Raw genomic sequence first — 25,559 nt, forward strand, 5'->3', positions numbered from 1 at the left:
AGCACCACTAACAGGCCAGGAGGGATAGACACTGCGGGACAGGGAGGAGAAGTACGTTTTGCAAGACAGTGAGCAGCTCTTACGAAGTACAGCGTGCCCTCGGATCCCTCTGGAGTTAAGGGTAATCAGCATCTTGGAGGAGCACTCCACGCTGCTTAAGAGGGAGCTCTTGAAGAGTGACTTTACATACTCCTGCCCTAAATATAGCTGTACAACGGGATCCCTGCAGCAATGGCAAAGCCTGATGAGGTCTCACATTTCCCAGGGTGCTGAGGCACTCCAGGGTAAGGGAGGCAAGCCTCTGCCTCCGTGACATTAATAGTAAAAGGTCCCCAGCTTTAGACGCCTGGTTTCCTTGTATTTTGCTACTGATCCCTCTTTGCTCCTGTCTGTGGTTTGGCTTTTGCCTCTGTTTTCAGCAGCACCCTGGCAGTTGGGGATGGGTGGCTGGAGCTCTGCTCAGCACTGGGTTCTGCACTGTCTCAGCTATTCCTAATTGATTTATCTTCCTTTATTTATAGCAGCTGGGTTATTGCTCTCCTGCAGCACCTGCTCCCTGAATCTGGTTTTGTGCTACTGCATCTACCACTCAGTAGTAAAATTGCAGTCTACACCTTCTTTTCCAAAACCCCCAAGGAAGGTTCTTTTCTCTGGTGGTCCAGGAGACCCTGCAGGACACACATTTAACTTCCAACACATTAAATCTTTGCTGACTTTCATGGGATGGTGACACACATAAATGCATATGTATCTTTTGGGCTAAGCCAGGGACCTTGGCGCTTTTTGTGATAAATCCCTAAAGGGCTTGAAGATACAATGTGCATCGGCATGTTCGATATATGTTGTCTAGAAGATCTGCTAAATCGATGAGGATCAGTGTGTTGCTTCTGCAGAGCTTATATTAGTTTAAGTTTCACAACCTCAGCAGAATATTTGTAACGTAATAAAATGCATGGCGAGGGAAGTGGTAAATCTCACTGCGAGTGTTTCCTAGATGGGGGAGACTTTAATTAAACTGCCATTTCTGATAACCGAGTCACTGAGGAGATGCCTGGGCTGCGATGTTAGCAGAAGCCTCTGCTGGGTCGCTCGGTGGGGGGAGAGTGCCCGACTGCAGAGAGCCACCGGCTGCTGCCTTACCCAGAGCCAAGCTCTGGCTGCTTCTGCTCCCCTCCAGCAGCACCCTGCGTGGTGAAGACCCCCCAGGGGCGAGCCCGCTGCTGGGGGGGGGGGGGGGGGGAAGTGTGCTGCAAGCGGGGCTCCTCCGCAGCTCTTCATGGAGGTGACCCTCTCTGCTCAGAAAAGGCTTGTCCTTTCCTGCCCGAAAACTCTCGAGATGAGTTTGAGAGCCCGGGACCCCCGGGTCAGTGATTTTGGTGCCTCGGGGAGTTTTGGGGGTGGCGGAGCCGGCGCCGGCCCGCCCTGCGCTAAGGGGCTGCAGCTGCTAATTAACGGCGCCGCTAATGAATCCCTCCCTCCCCCGGCCTCATACGCCCTCCCCGCCAGCCCCTGCCTTCCTCCCTGCCTCCTCCCGGGGCGCGCCCGCCCGCCCGGGAGCGCGCAGTGCGGCGTGGCCGCGCCCGGGAGCGCGCAGTGCGGCGCGGCGAGCCCGGCTGCGGAGAGCCCCGGCGCTCCCGGAGCAGGTAACGGGGGGGGGGGACCGGGGGATGCTCGGGTCGGTCCGGCCGCGGCAGCACCGGGGCACGCGGGGGCTGGGCCGGGGGGCTCAGCCCCGCACCCTTATCGCGGGTTTGGGACCCCTCTGCCTGCGGGGATGTCCCTTCCCCCCCCCCCCCTAATTTTTGCCCTCCCCGGGCCGGAGCTGCGTGCTGGGGGAGCCGGGTACCGGGTTCGGGCATGTGATGGGATTTTTTGCTTTTACGTCATGACATCATGTCTGTACGCGTGATAAAATCCTGATGTGTCAGTCCCGGGGGGACGGGGTGCAGAGAGGGGAGCGCGGCGCGGGTGGAGATCTTTGTGTGACGGGGCACGTCTCGGTCCCCGAAAGCTCCCGGGGAGGAAGGCTTGCTCTGCGGGGGGGGACGCACCCCGCTCCTTCCCTCTCATGTTGGGGGGTGGACGCGTGATCTCCCTATGAGACATCCTGGGCTGGCAAAATACATCCACCGGCCTCGTCGGTGAGGCCTCTGTGGAGACCCTTGGGTTGCGACGCTGCGTGCGATGCTGCGTGCGACGGAGCTGGGCCTCGCCGGAGAGCAGCGGTGAGTGACTGCCGCGTTTTTAATCTGCATGCTCTGGCTGCGCCCGCGGAGCAGCTCGCTGCTATCGATCAACCTTCTGGAGGTGGGGAAAGTGCTGAATCATTTCTGCTCCCGGCTGTACGGCAGGTTCAGCTGCTCCCCATCTCCGGGAAATGCTCGGGAATGGGCTGCAGAGGGTGAAGGAAACTCTGCTCCGTGCGCGTGGCCGTGTCTGAGGTGGGAGTCCTGTGGGCCTGGAAGAGGTAGTGTTTGGCTTGAGCGCAGCGTAGCGTCTTCTTCCATGGCCTTAGTTGCTCCTGGGAGGACTGGGCGCAGGGAAGATGCACACTTGCATCTTGGTGAGGCCTCTGGGCACGGTACTGTGGGGATGGGGGGGTTACGGGGGGGGATGGAGGGAGGTTTTCTCTAGAAAATCCCATCCCTTCTAAAACTGGGAAAGGCACGAAGGGCTTGCTGCTTGGGTAGGTTTTTTCTTTTCCTTTTGAACAATGTCTTTCAAATTCTTTTTCAAGGTCAGGTCCTTGGAATAGCATGTGGGTTACGGAGTACTTCTAAAAGTCAAACAGGGATGTTTCTGTCTGCTTTTAGAGAGAGAGGCAGTGTAAAGGGGTGGGGGGATGTGTATGTTGCAGAAAAAACAGAATACTGAAACACCGACCAGATGCCTGGCTGCTTTAAGATGGATACTGTGGCGCTGGCAGTGTTTCCGGGGTGCTCCTGTCAGACACTGAGGACAAAAGCAAGAATCCAGTGACTTTTACTGAGATGCTGACTCCTTTCTTGTTGACTGTGTTTCTGTAAGATGTCTAACCTTTGTCAGACAGCTAAATTGATGATCAGCATGACTGCTTTGTTTCTAGAAAACTTCTTTGCATGCCCTACCTTGAAAGATAACTGCTCAAATTCAGCATCACATTCTTTTTATTTAATGGCTTCAGGCTGGGCCCTTGCTGACTTTCCTTTTTTGTGTAGCTGTAACGCGAGTAGAACATAAATAATGCATGGAGGTCTCCTCAGCTGACGGAGGACGGGCTCAAGTTGTTAAATTTGAAAATGGACTTTGTTTACAGGGCTTGAGACCTGGGGACTGGCTTTGTCTCGCTTGGGCTGAAGCTGTCTGATAGTGCTGGCTACGGTGATAACAAAGCTCCAGCATCATCTTCAGCGTCTCGCTGGGAGTTACTGCAGGCTGCAGTGTTTCCCGACTTGTGTTGCCTCGGCTGTGGCTAGGGATCTGATTTAAACCAAGTCAGTCAATCCAATCATCTTTTCTCCCAGCTAATGATTAAATGGAAAATATCCCAAGCTCTCAAATGGTATTAATTCATAATGAAATATTTGCCTAGCTGTGATCTAATTGTCTTCATGTTCATGGGTCTCGTGTATAAAATCGATGCTTCTGCTGGCAAAGTGCCACCGGAAAGGCTTTCTGCAGTGCACAAGCATCAAAGATGGTCAAATATCTTTAATAATAACAGCAAGGAGGTCTTGTTCTTCATCTGTATGTTCCTGCTAGCTGCCTGAGACTCTGTGAGGAGGCCACTCGCATGAGACCCTCATGTGTAGGTCTTGGCGTGGTTGTATCCCTCCCGTGAAGGAGAGCCCCGAGAGTCTCATGGGCGAGAAGCCAGGTGCAGCCCATGCATGGTGAGTGGGGAAGGTGTGGAGAGCAGGTGTGAAGGGCAACACGTCAATGTTGTGTGTCAGGCAGTGGGTGGGAACAGAAATGAAAAGCTGTAAATGGGGACCTGGGCAGCTGGTGGTGTTGCCTGTGATTATGAGGAAAGGAAGAATGGATATGGACAGGAGGCAAAGGGATGTTTTTGTTGGTGCTCAGTTCAGGCTGATGTGGAACAGTAAATGGATGGCTTTTAAAGTAGTTTAACTTTTTGCTGAAATTGTTTTTACTTCTGATGTGCGGTTTCAGGCCTGGTCAGGTGACCTGGTGTCCTTGGGAAGAGGCTCGCTGGGTCGGTTATTCATAGGTACCGAGTACGTAGCCAAACCCCCATCCTCTATCCATTCCTGTCATCTATTTAACCCTACTCGGCAGAAACGTGGTAGTTATGGGGTGTCTCTAACAAAATACAGTCTGGATAAACATCAGTGCTTCTGGAAACGGAGCCTACCTGGGCAGAGTGAAGGCTCCATCTTGTTCTTGGTGTGTTCTGGTAAGGAGGAGCCCACAAGTAAAAGGTTTGCACTTGAGATTTTTTTTTTTAAGAAACCTGGGGAAATAACAGCCCGATTCCCAGGACACCTCTGTGGTATTGATGTTATCTGTGAGCCTTTGGCAGGAGTTGCTGAATGTCTTCCTTTTCTACACAGATGTAATGTGTGTGTGTTGACTTTTATGGTGTTTTAATTTAGTTGTCTGTGCAGCATCAGGGTCTCAAATCTCATCAGCACTTAATCTTGTATGTAGATAAACCTGAACAGCAAGGTAGAGCTTCTTCAGTCGTATTCTTATAGGACTTGTGGGGGATGCAAAATCTCCTGGTTTCTGCACAGTTGTGAAGCCCTACTTGTTTAGGGGAAATAAGAATTCAGCTAAATTGTGAGGATTTAAATCCACTACAGCTGTTTACATTGAATGTCTCTGAGTCATACATAGAAAATCTGTTTTTGCTTGAGTTTGAAGAAAAGCAAAGCCTGGGAGGACACTTTTTCAAAATCCAAGAAAGAAACCTAAACTCTGGTGCTTGCCCTTTAAATCTTTATTGTTCCTTGGGTTTAGTTTGTCCTTATCAAAATATTCCCATGGTTCTTAAAGCCGAGCAGGCAGCTCAAACCAAGGATTGTATTCAGTTACAGTTTTTGAAAGGCTCTGGCAAATCTTGTCAGAGAGGTCTAGCTTGTCTCCTTGCCCTGTGGGCAACTCCTTTCCAAAATAATGTTCTGTATTTTAAAGGTTGTTGGATGATTTCTGCTCTGTCTCCCCCCACTCCCAGCAGGTCATATCTTCATTCTTTTACCTTTGCTGTCCAGGAAAATTGTTGCATGATTTTAGAGATCCAGCTCAGAATGGACTTGCTTGAAGTTGTTGTTATGCTAAATAATCCCCCCTCCCTTTTTTTTTTTTTAAATCCAGATCTGAAAGAAACCATGCTGTGTTATTATGGATTAAAATACAGGAGGATTTAGACCTCAGCCCTGCTTATAGGGATCACCATTCCTAGTTAATGAGATAGGAGGAGAAGATTTAACAAGAACTAAACAAATAAGGACGGTTTTGCATGGCTAAACCAGCTAGAAGTTCCCAAGGATGCTGTGGAGGGACAAGGCTTTGCCTTGCCTGTTTAGCTCTCCTCAGTTCCAAGTCCTTTGGATCTCATCCTATCCTCTTGCTGCTGGTGACAACCAGGACCTGTTACGCTCGCTGTAGGAATGCAGCTGAGAGAGAGCAGCCTAAGGCCACAGGACAGCAAAGCATTGGGGCCTGGCTGCAGGCAGAGCGGGACAAAAGATGGGGTACAGGTGTTGGGAACAGGGAATGGAGGCTTTATTTCAAAAAGCAACGTCTGGAAATCCTTTGCTAGCATCAGTCTGCCTCTGCTACTCAGTTAAGCCTGAACTGAGGGCTGCTGGCTTCTGAGGCTGCCAGAGAAGCTTTAGCACAGGAAAAAGAGTGCTTTGTACAGTTAATGTTCAGTCTAGTGTGGTACTGAGCACCTTCCAGTCCCAGTAACTCCAGTGCAACCTGAGAGGGTTTGACAACTTTGTACATGAAGGCCTGTGCGGCCCAGGGTGGGCCCAATGGGCACTGCTGTTCCTCATAACAGGCAGCAAATAATCTCATGTTCATAGGATGACAGAGGTATAGCTGATAAACACCTAGCACGGGCTGTCCTAGATGCTGCTTTCCCACCTTTGGAAGCAAACGTTCATCCTTACAGATGGCTAGTTACAGAGAGCATGACCCAGGGGCATGGTGCAAGGTGAGCCTGGAGGTTTATTTGAATTCCTGTCAGGTTTTCTACTGCTTTCTGCCTCCTTGACAGTACATTTTGCTGTCTTCCAGCATGGGGAGTGATGGGTTCCTACAGATCTTCTAAGTCACAGCAAGCGTGATACTGTCTCACTGTCAGCCTGCAGACTGTATTCCTTCTGAAATGCCCTGGCACAGATGGGCAGGCCTGGCAATTGCAGCGTGAGCTGTGAGGTGGATAGGACTCTCTTTGAATCTGCAGAAAATGTAGTGAAATCCACTTTCTGCTATGAGACATTTACCTTTCCTAGTTATCCCGTTTACCTCAAGAAGCTCCAAATTAAAAGAAAATGCAGTGCCTCTAAAACTGAGGAGACCACCTAAGGCACCAGTGTGTTGCTCATGGTTTTTATTTATATTAAGTAGTTGCTCCTTGAGGAGGAAAAGTGGTTTCTGTGTTCTAGGGATTACTCAGAGACCTGTGCTCTTGAACAAGCATTCAGGCTCTCCGTTTAATTTGCTTGGTGTCCTGCATATGTTGGGCACAAAAGTAGGATGTACTCTCCCTGCTTTTTCAAGATTTTTCATTCCATGTAAGACCCAGGTACATGGTTTACTGGTGGACATGGCCGTGTTAGGTTTACGGTTGGACTTGATGACCTTCAAGGTCTTTTCCAACCTAAATGATTCTATGACTCTGTGTGTGTTTACACTGAAGATGCAAACAAAACCATAGATGATGGTGTGCGTGTGAGAGTATCCCATCCCCAGATTTTAGCAAGAAAAGATGCTTGAAGGAGGGGAATTAGCAAGGAAGAATGAAACTCACGGCGGAGGAGGGAGCAGCGAGGCAGTGGGTGTCGGTGGGTGGGAGCCGGGCCCGACCCGTGCCTCCCCCGGCGCTCTCCAGGGTGCTGAACCCCCGGCGGCGGAGGAGGCTCCCCGGGCCCTCCGCCTTGGTCCCTGCCTTGTGATGTCCCCCCTTGCTCCTTCTGTCCTTGGTAAGGAGGAGGGATAACAGGCATAGGTTGAAGCAAGAGGATGCAAGGGGCAGTGGAAGCTCCGCCCCCCTCTCCAGCATGGCTGTCAAGCCACTAGCAGAGGTTACCCAGAGAGGCTGGGTGGTCTCCATCCTTGTTGGGTGGGTGTTTTAAAGACCCGTCTGGATAAAGCCCTGAACAACCTGGTCTGACCTTATAGCTGATCCTGCTTTCAGCTGACGGCTGGACTAGCTGACCTGCTGTCGTCCCATCCAAACAGAATTGTTCTGTGATCCTGTTACCTTAAGGGTTTTCACCAGCAGGAAACAAAACAGTCTACTCCCTCCCTGCATCACTTTGAGAACCTTTCCTCACGTACAAAGATTGCCCGCCCATCCTCATATCACTGTGAAGCAGCTTTTATTGGATGTTCACAGCAGGTTTTATTGGATATTCAATAGCCTGGGGGCTAGGAGGGAGGGAAGGAAATTACAGGGCTCCCTTCTTGCCCAACAAAGTGAGAAGGTGAAGACCAGCCCTGACTCTTGACTTGCTGCTGGAAGGTTTACACATAGTCTGCTCAGCTAATGAGGAGCTGCCTGTGCTCTGGTGTGTGAGTGGTGGTAAATGTCACTCTTCCTCAAGCATTTCAGATGATCAGTACTTGGAGCCAGCCTGCATCTTGTTCCACGGGCTCTTAACAGTTCCACAGTAGGGTATGGTACCACCAGCCGCCTTGTGTTTAATTACACAGCCCTGTTTGTGATAGCTGGGAGAGTTACTAATATGCCTAACAGCACAGCATGGCTCTGCAGTTGATAAAGACACATCTGTATGCTGAGCTGTACCCTTATTGAGTTAAGGGCACAGAAAAAGCTCTCTTTCTTGCTGTCACTTAAATGGTGTCAGGATTCGTGAAATCTTGCTTTCAGATTCCTACCAGACCTAGCAACAAAGACTGCTTGTTTGCAAGCTCATTGGTTTCTGTTCGAATCCCTGTGACGAGTTCACAGATGTGTGCAGGCAAGTGGGAGGGAGGGGGGAAGGAGAGAACTGAGGCTTTGTAGCCATGCACGTGTGGCAGCATGCATGGGACCCCTGAAGCTCCTATCGGGCCAGCCCTCCTTTCATGATACATCTGGCATGCCCCAGACCATGTTTTGGCAGTGGCATTCTGAGCAGTCTGTCTGTAGTTGAATTGCAAGTCTTACGGCATGTCTGGGGACTTAAATCTTGGCATATTTTTACTTCTCCCATTGCAAATTCAAAAGAGCGTAGCTAGGTAGGATTTGACGCCCTCTTTTTTGAAGCTATGTGTATGAGCGTGCACTGGGAACAACCTCTTGAAAACCATATCAAATCAACTTATTTAATACATTGATAATCCTATTTCTTTCTACTATATCTAGTAAATTTGGATTCTAATATAAAATGTCTTAACACTGAACTTTCTGTCAAAACTAAGTGCTCCTTCCCTTGTGCCCAGCAAAGCTGAAGTTAGGGTTAATTCATACATGTGTCAGTTTATACAAAATACGTGGGCTGCCCTTATTAGAAGACAAATATGTGTACAATAGAAGTGTCCTTCAAAAATATTATGTTGCGCATCACAGCCTGACATCTCTTATTGACAGCTCTGCTATCCAGATGCCAAGGCCCAAAGGGTTTTATTTTCCAGCGATATCAGCAGCTGGGTCCCCGGCTATGTGTTTTTGGTTGACCTCGTCTGAATTCTCCTGGCCATGGTGACAGCTGTGAGGCTAATCTGGCTTGAGCCCAGTACAGCAGGCTTTGCTGTAATGGTGTATTTCATGGACTCCGGTTTCCTTGTCTGCCTTGCTGCTCTAACCTTCCTCTCCAAACAGACCAGCCTTTCTAGAGAGCCTTGGTTTTGGAATGGAGTTGGGACTGGTTCTGGTGAGTGCCAGGAGATGAGCTGGGGAGCCTGTGTTTTCTAAATGTTCCTGGCAGGCTTTTTACCCAGGAGATCACTGTATTTGCTCAGCTGTAGTGCTTCTTCCTTCCCCCTAACTTGCCTTGCAAGACAAACAAATGTGGGTTATGTTTATGTCCATAAAATGGCACTGGTCTGTGATGCATGCTAATGTGTTTAAAAGACAAGTTTATCACAATTAGTAGAGGACTTAGGGACATGTATAAGAACAAATACATCTTTGATTGCAGAGCTTGGATACAGGTTAGTTAAAATCAGTGGGGTGTCTGGGATTGTCACTTCAGGGGAGGGCTGGCGCTTTCCTGGAACTGCATAAGTGGGAAATTACTGCAGTGAGTCTCACATCTCTCATTGGCACCCCAGCACCTCTTGGGAGCTCACTTTATGCTCTAGATGTTTCCCCAAGAGCCAGTTTATAATGGTAGTTATATAATACAAAACAGCACGGTCCTTTTGTGGAAATCAAACTCACCATAACCCTGGGAGGTAAGGTTGGGTGGGGGAGAAGGACAGGAGCTCTTGATCGAAGGGACGAGTCAAAGCAGGAGAGTCTGAGAGAGAATTTTAAATAAGTGTATTGCCTCCTAGACTGAGCAAACATATAATTAACAATAAGATAACAGGGTGGCTCTACAAGGCAGCTAATTGTATTTTCAAATGTCAGCTTGTCAGCTCTTATTTAGTCTTCATTCAATCTGGGCTTTGCCAGAACAGTCCCTGGTGTTAAATGACATTTCCCTCTCTTGGCACTGTGGAAGGATCTTCTCCTTCCTTGTCCTCAGAACTCTCTGCTAGCCCAGCTCCTGATTTGCTTCGCCTTAGATATGCTCTCACTTGCTAGAACGTGATATTAGTTCACTGGGTTACATAAAAAAAATAAAAAAACTCTTTGCAGGGGGTAGGAAAAATAGCATCACAAACAACAGGAGACCGTCCTGCAGGTTGCAAGGGCTTGCAGTGCATCAGCTGTCTGAGAAAGTCTTCCCAACACTTTCCTTTTGCTGCAAATAAGATGATATCCTGACACAACATGTCTGTGCAGCTGTCCTGGTCTCCACATCCTAGTTGGCCAGTTGGATCTGGGTGCGATCAATGGAGATGGCTCCACAGGGACTGCTGTTGCGCTTGCTTTATGGTGTAGGCTTCCATTTGCTGATGTCAAGCTGGGAGCTGGCAACGTGTGGACAACTGGAGATTGCTTGGATGGGAGGAAAATCGTGTCACACTTGCAACTTGCTGATACATGGCTGAAAAGTTCTGTGCTCTGCTGTTAGCCTTCTGAGTAACCACACGTGCTTTTAAAACTACATTAATGTAAATGGCGATGAAGTATTTTGAGCTGCGCTGTTGGAGCATTGATGTGTACCAGGATTGAACCAGCCAGACAGGGACCCTCTGGAGAAAGCCTTATCCAGCAGAATGGGTGGGTAAGAGGGAAAGGAGAAGCTCTGAAGTTCCCCGCAAGTTTTTGGTCTGTAGGTGCAGGTTATCACTCCAGATGTGAGGGTATGTTGGCAGGCAAAACTCTGCCTCTGTGGAGAAGGCTGATGTGTGACCACAGGCAGGCACTGGGAAAGGAGCACGGGGACATCCCAGCTCCACGATCCCTCCAGGGAGGAAGAGGAGCCAGCTCCCCGGCCCCTCGACAGCCTCCCCATGCCAGTGAGCTAGCTTCACTCTGCTTCTGGCTTCGCTGTCGGAAGCCGTGCAGCAGGTTGCTGTCGTGGGAGGGTGTTTAACCTGCAGTGACCAGCGCGGCCGTATCGCGGGCAGAGATCAGCATCGCCCTCCTGTGCGAAGCAGACAGCGCGTACACGGTGTCAGCTCCAGCCACGCGTCGTAGCAGCATGCAGTGAACAGCAGCGTGTCGCTTCCACTCAGTGCAGCCGGGGACGGTGGCCTCGCAGCTGACCAGTGAGCAATGCCAGCACCAGCCCGCTGTAGTCTGTGATAAGCAGGGAAATGGCACTAATGAACTTCTCGGCGTCTAATCCCCGACATGCTTAGGCAGGGGTGGTATGGCTTGACTTCAGGATGGCTTTGGACCGCCTGCGGTGGCAGAGAGCGTCCATGGAGCTAATGCTACCTACTTAGGGCTTGGAGGCTGAAAAGTGCTTTGCACTTACGTGTGTAGTCATGCCGGGGGTGGTTTGTCGGGGATGAGCGCTGCCCTCCCGGCCCCACAGCTGGCTGTAGGTGTACGAGGACCTGGCTCCAGACGCAGCCCAGACGAGGGACAAGGTGGATCAACACACAGGAGAGCAGTGAAACCTTCAGTTCCTCTTAATCCCTCACAATCCACCCTCCCCTGTGTGCTGCTCCCCAGTTTATTGCAGTGACAAACTCTGGGCACAGCCTCGGAGCAGCTCGACACGGGAGGGAAGGGGGTTGGTTGTGAAGTCCCAGCTCCATGCTCAGATGTCCAGGAGATGCTCGAGCTGGCCTCTGGTGCTCTGGAAACCCTCGGAGCTGCTGGCTCTGATCACAGAGGACAGGGTCACTGGGTATCTGTGCCCCTTCCCAACCTCCTAGCCCCCCCGGCAGTGATGCCCCGTGAGACCCCTCATCTCCGGCTCGGTGTAGGGAAGGGTTTTGCCTCATGACTCCTGTTGATGGAGCAGCCCTGTGCAGAGTCATGGGGCTGCAGGGTGAGAGTGCTGAGCCAACTGCAGGCACCTGGTTTAACCTTCACTTGGTCACAGCCTTGAAGACAGAACAACTGAAAACAGGATTTTTCAGAGTTTTCACTTTGCTTTCTCCACATTTCAAGGCCCAGTTCCATCCTCTGTCATTGCAGGATTGTTCCCTAAAACACAGCTAAAAGTTATTGAAAATATTCTATAGGACAAACCCAGCAGTCTAATTCCAGCTAAAATTATTGTAATTCCAGCTCTGCTACCAGGACCCTGAACCAGTCGTTTAGATACCCTCCCTCAGTTTCCCCGTAGGTAGACAAGGAGGACTGTCCATGTTGCAGAGACTGGGATGTGTGTTCTCCTAATGCAAAGAAATCTTGAGGCCCTGGGTGAGCACCAAATATTTATTCATGGGCTGTTGAACGCATTAAATCACTGTCTTTGCCTGGTTCGAGTCAACATATGTCCATCAATTTGCAATAAATCCTGGTGCTCAATCAGAAGGAGCTCTCACAAAATAAAATAGTGCAGACAAACAACAGGGACGCAGTGCGTGCACAGCCATGGAAGTTACATGCCAGAAAGGAAAAAAAAATTGCTGCTCTACAAAGGCAATGCAGTTTCTGCCTGATGCTGCCTATTGCCCGGTAAAAAGGGGTTTGTGGCGCTGTGCTGGCGACGGTCCTGCTATTGATTCTGAACAGATGCTGAGATGTGGGCAGGCAGATGGAGCCCCGCAGCACGATTACCGCCGGCGATGGGGTGGGCAGCGTCGGGCAGATGCTGTGGGGGGTTGATGCGAGGGTTTGGGTTCAGCCGGGGCTGCGGCGAGGCCTTTCCCTGCGAGCCTGCAGTGGGAGAGGCTGCGGAGGGGGACGTGCCTTGGCGATAACACAGACCTGGTCTCGGGCAAGCGAATCTGACACCTGACTAAAATCCTAATTGCCTGGTGCCAAGGGACCCCACGCTGCTCGGAGCGATGTGTGCCATCGGCTTGCTATTTCTGAATTGCAATCTGTGACAAATCCATCGTTGTCTTCAGCATTGGGCTCTAGAGGGCAAAAAAAAGGCTTTTGGAGTTGGGTTGCCATCAGCATGTGCTTATGGCTAATTATAGCCCCGTGCCGGCTGCTGTGACTTCCGTGGAGGGAGGGAGGGAGCAGCGGGGACCACTGCTGCCAGATGGAGTGGCATGGACCTGAGCCCTCCCAGTACGACAGCGTGGGCTTCATCCTGCTGCTCTGACCACATCCTTGGCACCTCTGTGCGCATCTAGGCTGTGGCCAGTGGTGAAGCCCCATTCTCAGGTACCTTTTGGGTGCAAAGGACCCAGAGGGTCCTGCCCTGCAGCTGAGCATCTGGATGGGAGTATGTGGGATGTGGTCAGAAGTTTTGGTGTGATGAGTTTCTAAGCTAGAAAAGATCATCGAGATGTGAATACAGCTAGAAAATATTCTCATTTCAATGATCTTTTCTAGCTGTATTCGCATTTCAGTGATCTAGTTATAGCTGGGGTCCTGGTAGCAGAGTAGCAATGTTTCAAGAGCAAGTTAAAGATGAACTAAACTGTTAATTGGGACTTCTGGAGAGTTTTTAGAATGCAGCCTCAAGTGTTAATCAGGCAGATAAAAAGCATCTTCCTCCTGGAGAGGAGCTGAGGCAGGAGAGGAGGTGACTTGCCTTTCAACATGAGTGAGATGGGAATTCTGGGATTTCACACTATATTCCTACCCCGTCCTCGTACTTCCTTCTCGCTCCGAGTTATGGCAGCCTGGAAGTGTGCAAGAGGAAGAGCAGCGATCCTGCGTGACAGCAACACGTCCTGCTGTCTGCATGGGCAACAGCCGCTTTGAATTCCTGCCTCCCCCCGTAACAAGCAGCAGCAAACGGGACAGCAGTACTCCGAAACTGCAGTTTCCTTCAGGACAAAGGCAGAAGAGAAATACGGTCAGTTTATTCTGGCCAGAAACTTTGCAGGATTGTCAAACTCATTCTGTGAGACTGTGCAGGAGGTTTGCAGGGCTAATTAAGCAGAAGCCAGTGCTATGTTTGCTCTTGCATGCTGCCATTCCAAGGAAAAGAACTGCATCTTCTTTAATAATCAGCTTTATGCTAAGTTAGAGGTGTTTCCTGCCTGCTGCCCTGGGCGTGCCCTGGTAAAGCACCAAGCCGGAGCTGCAGAAGGAGTTCAGGATTTTTCCTTCCATCACTGCTGGCTCGTGGGCCTCCACCCTGTGAAAAAACTCATCCCCTCCCCAGCAGCTAATTATCCCTGAAGCATGGCCAGTTCTAAAAGCTTCTTCGGGCTTCTCTGGGGGGAAAGAAGAACCAGCTCCTGTGGACTCTTCTTGTTTAGTGTAAGCCTGTAAGCAATCAGTGGGGTTTCAGGGGTCCTGAAAGGGAACATGGCTCATCTTCCCCAGGGAGCCTTTATTCAGACTCGTTATTCCCTATCTCCCAGGCCCGCAGCTTGTGCTGTCCCCAGCTTAAAGCAATAGAGATATTGAACTGAGTTAATCCCCGGTGACTTCATTCATCCTCAAGCAGGGATGAATTTTTGCTGGCAACCAGCCCTGCTTCTGACCACCTGCCACGGCTTTCCATGGCATGACTGAGGCCGTCACCTCCTGCCAGGCTTCGCAGCTCTTCCCCTGCACCTCTGTAACGTGCTGTCTGGGCTGTCCATCACTTGACAGCATCCACTATGATGGGAAATTTTTCAGACTGCAACGCTGGCAGTGCCCTGCTGCTGTCTGGAGTCGTGCGGAGAGCAGATCTCTCGGGCTGCTTTTGTGCGGTGAGGATGATGGTGCTAATGTGCGCTATGCACAGCGTCTCCTGGGAGTACTGTACAGGTCAGGATCGAGGATTATCAGCAAAGGTTTGGTGGCTCGAGGATTATCAGCAAAGGTTTGGTGGCTCACTCACTGGGGTCAGGGAAATGTCCTGGGGCCATCACAAGGAGATGCCACACAGACACTGCAGCCTCCAGCAGTCGCAGCCCCACAGGGAGGTGCAGACAGAGCCAAACCCACTCTGCTCCTGCGTGGGGAAATGAAGATGCTGTGGCGTCCCCAGGCTGGGCACAATGGCATGACCAGACCTATCAACTCAGGGCTAGTGGCAAGGTTCCGTGGCTCTGGGCGCTGTTAAGTCTGGCATCCTTGCAGGAGGACGGGTTCTGCAATGGTACGCCCTCAAGGCAGTGTGAAATGCGGAGGGTCTGAGGTGAGCGGCATGGCCGGCAATGAGAACGTGATGTTGTAACCAGCCTTGTGCAGCAGCTGCTGTTGCCTCTTCTCCAGATGTGGCTGATTGGGCCCCATTCTCTACCTCTGTGGTGGTTTCCACAGCTGTCTGCTCTGGTCGCCATTTCTCAAGTGTAGCCCTGCATCGTGTTTAGTCTCTTTATTATCATGATGGTTCAGCTGAGGATCTGCATTAGGCAGTCTTTGCAGATTCAAAGTAATTCAGCTTTTTAACTCAGATCTTACTTATCTCTTTAATGTTTACTCTTCAAGAGGCAGGATCACGTTTTAATTTCAGCGGAGAGCAGGAAGGCATTGCCTGAATTGAGGGGAAAAGAGAGAGCAGTAACTAATCAGTTGGAAAGAATGTGGCTTATGGTTTCAAATCCCGAGGCTTGGTCCTGCTCTCATTGTCCCATTGCATTGGACCCCTTAGCCTTCTCCCTTCCAGCCCCACTCTAATTTTCTAGTGGTTTGAAATCTGTTTGGGCTTGCTGGCTTGCCCATTGGGCATTGCCCAATCTCAATAATCCGGATCAGCAAGGCTGACTCTGTAATTATCTTGGCAGCTACCCCAGGTTAATGAGAAATAGAGACAGCAGAGTAGCACTGAAATCAGTTTGTGGTGGTGATGATGCCCTTTTGTGGGGGCAAAAGGATTTGGGGGGTTTGTAGAGACTGAGGTGCATTGTGCTTGTGATGAAATTAGCTGTCACAAATAACCTTCTGATCAGTTGTTTGAGGATTAAAGTTGTTAGAACGGTAATTGCTACTAAAGAGTAAGTTTTGCAGCACTGTAGGGGGGAATTGTGTGCTTTTGTTGTTGGAGATAAGAACATAGCCCTTGGCATACAACATCCAGTGAGCATTAATACCAAAAGCTGGGGAGACAAGAGCCGGAAAACAAGGGAGATGTTGCTGTGTTTGCTCCGAAATATCAGGTTCTGGGTAAATCTGAGCTGGGAGGAAGGTGCGTCCTTGGAGGGCACCTTGGGAAGCAAGAGAATTGAAGTGCTTGCTCAAAAAGGTGTCACCTGAACTGTCCCCAGGGCTTAGACCTCTGGGCACCAAAGCACCTCATCCTCAGAGGACAGCCAAGACCACAGAGATTTCTCTACTCACATCCGTTTAATCACGAAAATGGAAATAGCATTTTAATAAGATGATAATGAAGTTGTGGATCAGATTGGTTGATTCCTCATTTGAAGCTACAAAGGGGAGCTTTTGTTTTTGCCTTGGGTTTATCACTTCTGTTCTTGCCTGATTAGTCATAATCTTCTGCTGTCCTTCACTGGGAAACTCCCTCCTTTATTCTCTGCGAAGTCTATCCTTAAGTTTGTGTATGATACTCCAGGGAAATCAGGCTACCTATATTTCATTTAGGGACTTCAAACAATTAACCTAACAAAGCTTCCTCTCTCTCTCTCCCCTCCTCCCCCCATCTGTTTCCTAATTACCAGTGGAACTGGGATACATATGCAGACTGTGCCCATTTTTTCATTAAATCAGCTCTCGTCAATGTTTTGGGGTTGGCTTTTTAAAAGCTGTGTCTCGCTGCTGGGAAAAATAGTAAAACACAGGATGTACCGTGAGGGTGAGCGAGCCTGAACAGGGTCCGAGATTCAGATTTTGGGGATTTTTTCACATCGGAGCTGGAATGCAGATCACTTCAGTCCTCCTCGTGGATCAGAAAGTGTGGAGTCATCTGGAGGGGAAGGCCGAGTGACCCGGGACCCCGGAGGAGGTCTCACCCCGCCGCTCAGCCCACAGCAGCTCTGGCATAAGCTGTCTTTGGACCAGGGAAGCATTTCTGGGAGGAGAGCAATCTCCTGTTTCTCTGTTCAAGAAGGAAAAATCCCTGTGTCCCTCTGTCCTTGTACAGGCTGTCCTGCCTGCCCCATCCCACTGCCTTCGGAGAGCTCTGGGGTGCCGCGGCCGGTGCCGTGCCAGCGAGCTCTCCCTTCCTGCCAGCAGAGTGCTATTAAAGGCCCTGTGTGATGGTGCATCCATACTGGTGTTACTGGGAGGAGGAGAAGTGCCCTGCAATGGGGACTTGGGATCTGTGTGGGAACTCATGCCCACCTGGTGCAGGGTTTGCTGCAGCCTTTGCCTCTTGCTGCAGAGCTGCAAATGACCTCTCCAGCTCCAGTATCCTGCTGGCATCTTCACTGCCTTCTCCCCCCACTCTCTGCCCACCTCCTGCCCACCCTCTGCCCTCCTCCTCACCCTCTATTTCACTCTGCCTTGCCCTCCCCTGTGCTCCGAGTCACCTTGCCTGCACCGTGGGGGACACGATGAGGAAAGCCTGCTCGTGTCTGACTGCTCAGCCCACGCCGCCGACGCGTGGGAACGAGCTGAGACGCGTCTGCCTCTCCGCCGTGCCGGGAGCCATCCCGCTGCTCAGCCGTGCCTGGGTTCCCCTGCGCCCCAGCAGCCACCCTCATGGGGAGAACGCTGCTTTCCCCAGCTGGCTGGCAGAAAAGCATTTAACCGTTAGAGATGCTGTTAATTATATGCAGAGCAGGACAGTTCAGGCTCTGCTGAAACCTGCTGGGAGGGTTAATTATCCTCTCCCGGGCTCCGAATGCCTTCGGTGCGCAGCGATGCTCCAGGAGTTCAACCCGCAGCTGGTGCTGCTGGGCGCTGCGTCTCGGGCGTGAGCGTCCCAAGGCTCGGCGAAGGTCCCACCGGCCACGCCGGCGACGCAGTGAGTGATTCAGCAGAACGGCTGGGGCGAAGCGGGCTTAGGAGGAGGCAGCTGCTTTGCTCTCTTTGCTCGTGCTTTGCCGCGTTCAAGCCCTGCTCGTGTGTTGTTCCACCGGTGCGGTGGTAGAGGACGGACGCGTCGCAGCCCGGTGGGTGTTTGGGAGGTGGGGGGAGGCCACACGCTGCCGGCGTGCGGCAGCTCCAGGCAGGACACCTTGCACTGGGCAGAGTCTCAAGGGCAGTTCGTGGTCGGGAGCAGGCAGGGTTTGAGAGACTCTTGGAGCTCGGTTCTGTGTGCTTACTGTGTTGCCAGACCAGGATTCGGGAGCTCAAAGGGAATTTTCTTTTTTTTTTTTTTCCACCCCAGCCGGTAGAAGGGCGGGGAAGCCCGTGCTGTCCAAAGCGTGGCCCCCCAAGAGCGGGCCAGCCTCCTCGTCGGCTTCTCTTGCTTAAACTGGAGGGGTTTGCACATCTCGGGCTTCATCTTGCACCTTGTAGTAAATAACATTCTCAGCAGAGTCTGTGAAGTCTGTGTTTGGGGCATATCAGGACTGTGGCTACAGGGCAAAGGGGGGGCTGTGCTTTAAACAATTCACTCCTGCACTGCAGTTTGGTACCAGCAGCTCTGGTACCCGAGCAATGTGAGAGTCGCTCAAAGGAGTCTGGTAGAAGATGAAGCTCCCTGCAACTCCTCACCTTTATTGCCTCAGTTTCCATAGCTGTAAAATGGAGATGCTGCTGTAGGAGAGGGGAGAAATTGTGCTGAAATATTGGTGAAATACTTGGAAATCCCTGGCTTAGAAGTCTCCATCCACAGGCTGGCTCCAGATCTCTGCTCTGCCTCCTCGGCAGCTTTGCTGCGCGGTGTGCGGGTCTGTCTCAATGCTGCTGCCAGCGGGGCTGGAACAAAAGGAAGCTGCATCTGGGAACAAAACCCAGTACTGGCGGTGCTGGCACCCAGGACACGGGGACAGGCCCTGGCTGACACTTGAGGCCGGCAGGGCACAGAGTGGGTAGTGTCCTGCAGCACAGCTCCTGCATTATTCATGGAGGAAGATCCAGCAAGAGCAGGGAGGGGAAGGGAGAAGAAGGTCGGAGTTATTAATAAAGGCTATTGTGCCCTCTCCCCTTCACCGGCTCGTGGGGTGGGTGGGCTGGAGATAACGCAGCCCTGCGTCAGGGGGAGGACAGGGGAAGGGTCTTGGGCAACAGCCCAGCGACTCCTGGGCTCAGGGCTGGGGGATGCTGGTGGAGCCACGGGCTCGCAGCTCTGCGAGGGGCTCAGTGCATCCTCCCCGGCACAGGGAGACACTTTGTGTTTGGGATAGAGGAGATGGAGAACCTTAACCTGAGTTCTCGAGGGGAAAAAATCATGTCTTAAATGGGAGAGGCAAAGGCAAGTGGCTCTTTGCCTTTGGAGTGACCTGCAAGGAGGTGGAGCTGCAGGTGATGTGCTGCGAAAGCCCTGGATTTTGGGACATTTGCAGGAGGGTGGGCAGGAAACTCTGTTACTGTGTCTGGCTTCAGGGCTGACTGGCGTGTCCTGAGGGCCTCCCAAGGGCACGGCGTGAGTCACCTTGGGGCTGTGACCTGCCGGTGGCTCCGTCCGTGTGTGTCTGTCCTGCTGCCACTGAGAACGGCTGCCTGCGCCCGGACCCCCCTTTGCTCTTTGATTGTCCCATTTCGCCATTGCTGGATGCTGCCCGGGGCAAGTTAGTTGGGTTTTTGTCTCTGTTATCGCAGTGTGTCTTTTGGCTTGCTTCCTTTGCTCTCTCTTCCAAGCCAGGCAGGGATGACGTTGCATCTAACCCCTGAATTCCTGCTCTCGGGGCTGCTTGTCACCGAGACGGAGCTGAATAATGCTGCCGCTGTGCCTGGATGGCGACAGCCCGTTCCTCAGCGGGAGGGGGGTGGTGGTGTAAATACCAGCCTTCATCAGAAACGTATTTAATTAGGATGCTTCTCTTTTAATCCGGACAGCTTTAGGCCAAGATGTAAAAGTGCCATCCTGACTTCTTGCGTTACTAATAAGCTTTTTCTTGCAAAAGGACTCGGTGGCTTTGCAGTAATCTGGGTGTAAGACGACTGCAGCCTCCCACCCCCTCGCACTGCGGGTTTGCTTGGATCCGAGCTGGTGTGGGAGGGAGGTCATTGCAGAGCACCTACAGGTGCCCTCCCCGGGCGCAGACACCGAGCAGTGGGAGCAGGGCACGTACCACGGCCGGGTCTGCCTGCGCACCCCTGCGCTGCGGGCAGCCCCAAGGCGGTGGCAGGAGGCATCGGAGCACCTTGCAGCCTCTGGGCACGAGGAGATGGAGATGATGGAGGTGAACTCCTTGGGGAGGTAATTAGTGTCATCTTTCTCCCACAAACTGTGCTGGGCTTTTTCATTACTAATTAATGGCAGGCTTTCTGTTCTGCTTTGCCCAAACTCTCCTTGCGCCGAGATGCTTTGGCTCCTGAGGCCCTAGAAAGCTCCGTGCATGGAGGAGAGTGCAGCCCGCTGGGCTGGCTTCGTGCTTTGGAGGAACGCAAAAGGCACGTACGAGCTGGTGACCTGGAAATCTGCCTCCCTCCTCTCCTCCATCTGTCCAGGTGGACTTGTAAGCTGTGTGGAGCAAGGAGAATGCTGCATCTTTGTTGCTCCCAGCAATGGCCAGCCCTTCCTTGCACACAAATCAAGCCTTTCCCTGCAGCCCTGCCCATGCTGCAGGGAGGAAAGCCGCTCTCGGAGCCGCTCCAGGTTTCGACAAGGGCCGCATGGTCAGATGGTTTGGGTGTAATCGCAGCCGCATTGCTCTGGAGATGCTGCGTCGAGTTATACACGTCAGTCGTACCTGTCTGTTGCTGTAATTTGATCTGGTTAAAATGAAAACCTCTCAAAACATGGACTGGGAAACCTCTCCCAAAAGCCCCAACAGCAACAACTGCGTTTCAGCGTTGCTGGTTTGTTTCCAGAATATGCTCTGTCAGACGTCTGTTGGGGGGGACTCTCTTTCGGGAACCCTGAATTGCCTGCAGGTCAGTCTCCCTTCCACGTAACTCCAGTCTCAGCCTCTCTCCTGCCCGTGAAGCACCTGAACTGGGGAAAGTGGAAACCAAAGTCTCTGGATAAGCTCCATTTCTCTGCCTTTTGTGTTCCTTCTCCCGTCGCCCTGACATCTTTCCTTCCACACCCATAATTGTGCGGTGCAGTCCCGGCGTTGAAAGGCAGGTCGTGATTATACCCCCCGGGCTCCAAGCTGCGCTGTGGTGGTGGAGACGCAGCAAGAACCATTAGTCACCATGTGACATCCAGCAGCCAGTTTGCTGGGAACTGGTGAAAGGGGCATAATGTGTGGCAAGCTCACCTACGTCCCAGCAAGGGCCCAGCAGGGTGGTACTGGGAGCCCCAAATGGAGCGGGACCAGACGCTGCTGGCATCTGGAGTATGGCAAATACATTTCCATGCATCTCCCTCCGTCAGAAGAATTTGCATAAAACTGTACAGAAAATAATTAGCATAAAATGGCTGAAATGAGGCTGCTGGATGGGTAATGGACTCCCAGGGTGCAGCAGGGACCCTGGGCAGTGCTGGCCCCTCTGCCCACACCTTCCTCCTGCCACAGCTCCAGCAAACCCTCTGCCCGCTCCGGAGGGAAGGCGAGAAGCGGTCCCTGAGCCGCAGTGGTGACCGGCTGCGATTCCCCGTGGGAATGCTTGTTGAGCTCTGCTGGGGGGGGAATGGTAAGGTTTCTGTTTGCTGAACCGTCGTGTAATTGGGGCAGAACATGGTCCTTTAAATGAGTCAAATTCTTCTCTATCCTGACTGGGTATTTTCTTGTCCATGTCAGTTACTGCAGTAAGTAACGGGATTTCTCTGCTCCTTGCTGGCTAGACTCGGGTGCAGGAAATGGCTAAGATGAAAATAAGCAAGCAAAGGGCTGTGGGTGCCCCGGGGGCAGGGGGATGGGGAAAAGGGTGGCTCAGGGCTGCCCCTCTCCCCATAGCATTGCTGCATCCCTGCAGGTCTCTCTCCGCAGCCTGGAGTTACCTTTTGGTGAAAGATCAGGTTTGGCATTTCGAGGCGGGGGGAAATACATCCAAATGGGGTCAGAAATCTGGTGTGAGCAACTCATGCTGGGTTAGGCTGCAGTGGGAACTGAACGAGAGGAGTAGGAGAGGGGGTCTGAGAGCAGCGATGGGGTGACCTGGCTCTCTGCCAGCTGCTCAGAGACTCCCTTCAAGAAGGTTTATCTTCTAATTAAGAACACCACCAACAAAAAAAGGCACTCAAACTGGTGCTTCAGAACTGCCTTCGCAAGAAAGGGCTCTTTTCCTTTTTTTAATATTAAATTAACAGCCTTTTGCCAAGGGGAACAGAGAGGAAGGTCCTCCGCCTGCCTGCTCCCAGGCAGGGCTGGGTGGGAGCATGCTTCAGAAGGCTCGTTGTAGCTCTCACTAATTTCTCATGAATAATTTTTGAGCTGGGGAGAGAATTCCCCACCTCTTTGCCCAGGCAGGCATTGCTGCGCATGAACGCAGGTTGCTATGGCCACGCTCAAGTGCTGCTCTCCCGAGGGATGCGAGCGAGCGGCTGGGGAGAGCACCGGGGCTCATGACCCCCAAAAAGGGCTCTGAGGTCCTGCAAGGGTGTCTGCTGCTCCAAACCCCCCTCCTCTGGTCTCGGTGTGTGATTCCCGAGCCTAACCCAGCATGAGTTGCTCACACCAGATTTCTGACCCCATTTGGATGTATTTCCCCACCCCGAAGCCTCAACAGCTTTCATGCCCGCCCGCGTGCTCTCGGGCAGGCTTCGCTCCCGCAGGCTTCACTCATGGAAATCCTTGTTATTTCCAAAACTCAAAGCTCACCTCTTCGGCATTCCTCAAGATTTTGATGGTGGAAACTTATTAGTTGGGGTGGATGAGGGGCTGAATTTGATTTAAAGCTACTGTCATTTAATCCTCTTCTCACAGCTGCGGGCAGGGGAGGCGAGAGCCCCGATCCCTGCCTCTGCCGCCCCTTCCTGTGGGGTTCGCTCGTGTTTCCCGAAACTCTGCAGCTTTCTCAAACGATGCAAGGCATGCAAAGGGTTACAGATGCCTGCAGGGCTTGACCAGCTTTCTGAGCTCTGAGCAAGGCTGGGAGGCAGATATTATGGGAATTGTATGCATGCCTGAGCGGGAGGGAGGGAGGCTCGGCTGCTTGGCATCCGCTTGTCACATGCTGCCTGTTTGGATGCCAGAGGAAGGATCCTGAGGTTGCCACCCAGAATAGATGCTTGTTCTTAAGCTAATTGCACCCTTTCAGCCATTCTCAAATAATAGAGTGCCAAACTTTCTCTGCTCCGAAAATTCCTGGAAAATGCCTGACACTTTTCATTCTGCATTGGAAAGAACGCTTTAAAAGAGCTAACTAGCAAAATAAACAGCTGTTTGTAATTGTAAGATCATAAAAAGGAGTGTTTTATGAGCAGTGAAAATAATTTCTAGCTGTATCGAGCTGCTTCAATGGGCTTGGTTCCGACAGGCTTGTGATTTCCCGAGTTACTCTGGGAAGCGCTTGCCAAGCAGGAGCAGGCTGAGGTCCTCGGGAAGAGGGTTTGGGCATTTTCCCATGTCTGAAGCGGTACAGACCCGATTCCTCTCTCCACATTTGTAAAAGCAATGTTTCAATCCAGTTTTTACAAGTGCACTTCCTTCTCGGATGGTGGTAAAGACTCCGGAGCTGCCAGCCCAGCCCTGCCTGCTGGCCGGGTAGCAGTTGCCTTTGCAGCCACCCACCTCCTCCTGCAGCAACGCTCTTCCACTGGCAAGAGCACCTGGAAGATGCTGTCACTGCCTTTATGTATATTCAAACAAGAAAAAACAAGTGGTCCAGCTTGGGACCAAGCCAAAGCTCATTAACAGAAGCCCCTTGGTACCCTCTGATGGGGGATGGTGTTGCTTTACTGTTTTGTAGTACTGAGCATGGGCTTGTCTGCAAATGACCATGAAAATCCCATCCCAAATTAGAGCGTGAGCCAGGAGCCTGGGTGAATGGGGTGTAAAGATGCAGCTGGGGGTATACAGGATCAGCCCAGAAGTGATCAGACTTGTGGCTAGCTCTCCCTTTGTTCACGCTGGTTTTGAAATAAAGCTACTGGTGTGATAAGTGCCTTGCCTTGAAGTGCAGCTTGTTAGGAGTGAAACTCGCAGCAAGGCTGGAAGGCAAAACTGAACTCTCCCATCGCTTGTTACAGCTTAAAAACAATTGAAGCTGGATTTTCCCCTCTGTTCTTTGAGGGGGTTTAATAAATGAGCTGTGAAAATCTCTCTGGGGAGAGATGATTTTTTAATGTAGCTATCTTTTAAGCATATGCTTTCCTTATCAACATTTCTAACAAAGTCTTCAAGTGGAGAAATGTCTAAATCAGTCAGGCTCTGCAGTGCCGTTAGCTCTCAATGGGATCTGAGTGTGTAACTGTGTAGTAGCATGGGAGAAACCAGGCTTAACCTTCAAGGCCGGCAGCCACAAGTGCTGGTACTGATGTGTACGTTCTGGTACTGGCTCTTGTTGGGAAGCAAGAACGGCAGGCTGGGGAGCTTGCAGGCAGCACTACACTGAATATTGGAAAATTGTGATTAGGTGTATTGATTTTTTTTTTTTTTTCTTTTTACAGTGATCCAGCTCCACATGGTTCTTTGTGTGTGTTTTGGTTAAGAAACTCAAATTTACTCTATTTTTTAAATCAAAGTTAGTGTGTAGTTTTCCCTTGCATTCTGTTCCACTCTTCAAGCTACTACACAAAACCCCAGCTTGCATAGTTCCTTCAGCGCAAGAATAACATAGCTTGGAAAATGTCAGCAGTTTGTGCTGAAAAAAAAGGCAAAGAAACTCTTTCAAAAACCACGTGAAAAACATTTACTATTTTCCATATTGCTTTAGCCAATGTGGAACATGCTCTGCATTTCTACATTGCCCTCTGTCCTGGAGGAAGTCAAGGGAAGGAGCTTGGGAACAGGTTTTTCTTGTAAAGCCCTGGGACTAGTTGTACCCTGCACCCAGTTCCCAGCGCAGGCAGCTTGCCCAGCTGGGAGATGCCCAGGGTGCCGGGGCCGGGAAGCGTTGGGATGCTTTGTCTGAGCAATGCTGAGCACCAGCCCAGACGCTCGCTCTGCTCCCTCCGCGGCCCCTGCCAGAGGTGATCTCGGCTGCTGCTCTGTGATCGTTTCTCCTCTCCTCGAGCACTGTCAGGGGCAAAAGCATTTAAGTACTTGACTAGAAAACCAAAGCCAGATTTCAGCTCAAGCTCTGGCGTACAGAACTCTAGAAAATTGCTGATTCAGCCCTCAGTTCCCCATCCCTTCTCATTACCCCTTGTTTCTGTCAGCTGTTGTGTTTGAATAGCTTTGTCGAAGATATTTCGCATTTAACATTTGCAGCCGTTCACCACCGTGACGCAGAGCTCGGCTGGGTGCATTGGAGATGAGGCGGGAGACAGGGAGTAGTTCAGCATTGAAGTTTCCCTTTCCTTTGTTTTCTGCTTGTCTTTAAACTCCATTATTTACCGAGTGAAGTTTTCCCCTGCTTCCAGTTCTTGCCAGTGAGAGGAGCTTTGTATTTGCAAGGGTTTGCAGGGCGCAGGCTTCACATCTTCCAGCCCGTGGGATGCTGGAAATGTTCTGCAGCCCAGCGAAGGCAGATATGAAGGTCCTTAGCTTGTCTCTCCCCAGGCTCAAACCGGCCTCCCAGGTAAATGCCACTTGTAGTCTCCGGACTGATCCTGCGCAGCTGGAGATGGCAAAGCGATGGTTCGTCCCGCAGCTGGCTGGTTTCTCCTCCTGTTACTTTATTTATCATTTATCACCGATACCTACGCTGTTCTTGTGCCCATCTGCACCTGCTCAGGGCATGAACT

At 51.4% G+C, this 25,559-nt stretch overlaps 1 protein-coding gene across 18 annotated transcripts in view; it reads left to right on the forward strand.

Moving 5' to 3' along the window:
- The first annotated feature begins 1,567 nt into the window (after positions 1 to 1,567).
- Positions 1,568 to 25,559, forward strand: part of NFASC (neurofascin) — a 91,024-nt gene continuing 67,032 nt past the window's right edge. For 17 of the 18 annotated variants that reach the window (XM_075442699.1, XM_075442705.1, XM_075442708.1 and 14 more), the window contains exon 1: positions 1,568 to 1,643. The gene's annotated coding sequence lies outside the window, so the exon portion shown is untranslated. Of the gene's footprint in view, positions 1,644 to 1,977; positions 2,226 to 25,559 lie in introns of those variants that run through there. The other variant, XM_075442700.1, reaches the window with a different exon arrangement.

This window comes from Opisthocomus hoazin, chromosome 25, assembly GCF_030867145.1.
Source record: "Opisthocomus hoazin isolate bOpiHoa1 chromosome 25, bOpiHoa1.hap1, whole genome shotgun sequence".
NCBI classification, from domain to species: Eukaryota; Metazoa; Chordata; class Aves; order Opisthocomiformes; family Opisthocomidae; genus Opisthocomus; species Opisthocomus hoazin.